The 3744-nt window shown below is 47.9% G+C and overlaps 1 non-coding gene across 1 annotated transcript; it reads right to left on the reverse strand.

Moving 5' to 3' along the window:
- Positions 1 to 2167: 2167 nt before the first annotated feature.
- On the reverse strand, positions 2168 to 2291 carry LOC129679216 (small nucleolar RNA SNORA24). Its single transcript, XR_008720532.1, has one exon. It is a non-coding gene; the product is annotated as a small nucleolar RNA SNORA24 (small nucleolar RNA).
- Positions 2292 to 3744: the final 1453 nt, after the last annotated feature.

Raw genomic sequence — 3744 nt, forward strand, 5'->3', positions numbered from 1 at the left:
ACAGCTCGAAGGAGACATGGGTCAAGGGCTCGCCATCACCAAGATGTGGAAGAACATGTGTGGGGTTGACCATGGCTGCAGCAAGGGGACAGCAGCGTCTGCAAAGCCAAAACTTTTAGCCAAAACTTCTAAGACACAGAAGGATGACTACGGTTGTCATCATGTTTAAAATTACTCACAGACAAGATTATGAATGTTCCTAAACATTCCTAAGGAAACTAAACATCTTAGTGATAAGCCAGCTTTCTTGATTTAATTACACTTCTTACAAATGTATTGAAATGTCACGATATGTCACCTAAAAATTTACACTATTGTGAGCCAATTAAAAAAAAATAAAGTATATCTTTCCCAAAACAGCTTTCAGAGTCATGGGGTCCTGAGGACAACTTTCAGCATCAAAAGTTACAAGCTGTGGGAGCTGACCTACCTGAGTCACTCCTATCTCTGTTGAATATAATTACAGAAAGAGCTGGGCATATACTGATGGCACAGGAAATCCAGGCTATCATTCCATCCAGGGAATACCAAAGCTGGGATCAGCAAAGCTGCTTTTCTAAAGTTTCATTCCCCACCCCACCCCACCCTGCCCTCCAAGCTGCCAAGCAGGAGGATGTAAGATCTTCTGCCTCCTAACTCCAGAGAAAGCTGTCTCTTTCAGGACTTTTTGAAAGACACATGTTTCTCCCTCTTGACTTGGGTTCTTTTGTGATTTTAGAATTTGGGAAATAAAAGGCAGGAAGGAAACGTCTTGCAGACAGCTTCTGCTTCTCACCTCCCTAGCACACTTCCCCAAGACTAACCCTGAGTTCTTGTAAAGAGGGAAGTACAGGGAGAAATATGGAAGTTAATATTTGAAAAGTTATCAGATTGCAGAAGGACTGGCTGAAGCATGTAGAACAGATGAGCAGGGGAGAAAATCAGAAAAACAGGTGAGGGGAGCATTTTGGACCTTTTACTGAAGGCAATGGATGGGCAAGGACAGGCCTGCCAGTCAGGGTAGGTGTTTAGGATTACAGCTAGAGGGATGGAGGAAAAACTCTTTTGCCTTGCTGGGATTTCAGAGGGATGGGAAGATTTACTGAAACCGGGATGGGGGGGGGGGGGGCGGCTGCATTTTGAGCAACTGAAGAGGATGTGACATGTGGCTGGCTGTTGTGGCCATTGTGCAGAGAACTTTGGACCGTAGACATGCTGAGGCAGGACAAACGCGTGATGAGGCCAGCAGAATTAAGACTCTTCCCTAGGCTCTGCCAGAGATGACTAAATGGGTGGTAGTGCCATTAGCTGGGATGTGAGATTCTGGACCAGGGTCAAAGGGGAATACAAACGGTGGACTAAATCTGACATCAGTGTGGGCTTTGTGGAGGAGTTGATGAGAGCCACCCAGCTCATCCATTTCAGAGGTATTCAGCTGATGAGAGGAGGAGGGAGCGTCAAGGAAATGGTGATCAAGTGCATCTCAAGAGATGCAGGTCCCAAAAGGAGTCCACCATGTTTGGCAATGAGGAGGTCCTTGGTGACTTTAGCCTGGGCAGTCTCATGGGTGGAGGAGGGACAGCTTAAATACAGAAAGAGTAAGACACATTAACCTCACATGGGAGATCCTGGACACACATGAGTGAGCTCCAGATGTTTGATTAGAATAATCCTTTGTGGAAATTAAATAATTTTTGGGTGCTCTTGTATGAGTGGCTTACATGTATTAACCATTGGAGGTCACAGACTTGCATATGGGACACAGCTAAGTTTAGGAGCACAATTAGGAGTAAGGGAGAGTTCATTGAAGATGGGATTGGAGAAGATTCCCACTATTTTTTTTTTTTTAACTTTGTCACTTACTGATCAGGAACCAGGTTTTATTTGACACAGAAAACGCCATGTGTAAGTACTAGCTGAAATAATACTCAGCCTTATATTGAAAATTGTGGCCTATTAATATTTTAAATACCCATTTCCCAAGATTTAAATTGGTGAAATTTAGATATTGGATTTAATTTAATATGTAAGATATCGTGCAAGCCTTTAGCCACTGTCATTTTGATTTTCTTGCTACACTGACTTATTTTTTTTTAACATCACCCAACAGCAATGAATTCAGGTACTACCTAGAAACATTTTAATAATAATTTAGCAAAGCATGCCCATTCAACTTCTTAATCGTGAGTAATGTTATTTGGGCAAATAAGAAAAGGACACCAAATAAATGGAGAAAGCTTTGCCAATAAATAAGAATAAGCCATTCCATGGCTTGTAACGGGAGGCTGCGGTAGCCCTGAGAGTACATGGAGAGATGTCCGTCCTTAAACAAACCATCAAAACAGCACAAAACTCGAGAGCCAAAACCAACAAGGCCTTCTTTCTTTGAGATGGGAAGATGACTGCTCAATTCAAAAACTAAGACACGTCTAGACCAGAACAGGGACAACTGGTGGGGAAAGGCTCCTGGTCATGGAACTGGAAGTTGGTCGGGTCAGAAGGCGAGGAGAGACTTGGGCAGTGAAGCAGATGGGAGTTGGGTGTGCCCCAACCTCATAGGTATCAGGTGCAGGAAGTCAAGGGACAGTCAACAAATATTTAATTAGTTCCTACTCTGCCTCGGAGGTAGGATAAGTCAGGCAGCCACCAGGGAATGAGGAAAATACTAGATTCACGAACAATTCATTCTGAGTAAGGTGTCAAACCCCAGAGGGGGGCGGGGCCAGAGGAAGGGTGGGCTGTCAAGCGCTTCCTGAATGATGAAAGGAAGGAAGCTTGAGAATATTTCCCTCCCGAGGTAGGAGGTAATGAAACTAGCCCAAGAGAAACAGGAAAAAGTCAAGATGGAGAACGAAAGGCTAGAAAACAAACAGCAACAGCGCGTCCCGCAGTTCAGGCTGTAAGCTGCTGAGTCCTCTAGGGGACTCCAAGACCTCCTGTCAGGCAGGTGGTACCCTTTCCAGGGCACGACTTGGAAACTGAGGGCCGGGTTCTTCGGTTTTAATTGCACTTCTCCACAGTGGAGTAAGATACCTCGAACAATTATGGGAAAGCTTCTATCTTTTAAAAATATTTCTTTCACCGGTGAATCAGATAAAAGCTGCACTGAAGTAAAAATTCCCAGCAGGCTTGGGCGTCCGTCTCTGTCGGGTTTTTAGTTCCCACTGAGGCAACCTGGTTGGCTTCCACCCGGGGTTGTTTCGGTGGGGAAATGAAACGTTTGGGTGTGGAGGAGCGGTTTCCTGGGTCCCAGCGCACCTTGTGCCCATCACGCGTCATTGTTGCAAAGAAACTGCTGTGCCCCGGCCCGGCCCGGAGGGAGTTTGTATAAAAGCCACGGTTCGACGGCCCTGACCCTCGCTGAAAGCTCACGCTCGCGGTGCACGCGGAGAGATGAAGGGGCGCTGAGAAGTGATGCCGTAGGGATCGCCACTTCCGACGAGGGGACCGGCTGCAGGGAAACAAGGCAAGATGCAGCAAGACGCCACCAACCCTCACACCGGCAGCCCGTTTCCTAAAGTGCAGTTTGGGGTCGGAGGCGTCCTAACCGCGCTCGGAGGGGAGAGGAGCGAAGACACGGGCCGCGCACGGGTCAGGGAGCGGCGTCGCGCGCCCGTGTTACCCGTTTCCAAGCGGTCCGCGGAGGCGCGCCGAGCCCCGTTTCCCGCAGCCGGGCCCTGACCCCCGGCGCAGCGCCGCCAGGTTGCCATGGGGACCGGAGGAAACTTTCTGAAGCGCTCTCCCGAGCCCCGCGCCCCGCGCCCG

The sequence above is a fragment of the Psammomys obesus genome, unplaced genomic scaffold (assembly GCF_907164565.1).
Source record: "Psammomys obesus unplaced genomic scaffold, mPsaObe1.curated_primary_1811, whole genome shotgun sequence".
Classification (NCBI taxonomy): domain Eukaryota; kingdom Metazoa; phylum Chordata; class Mammalia; order Rodentia; family Muridae; genus Psammomys; species Psammomys obesus.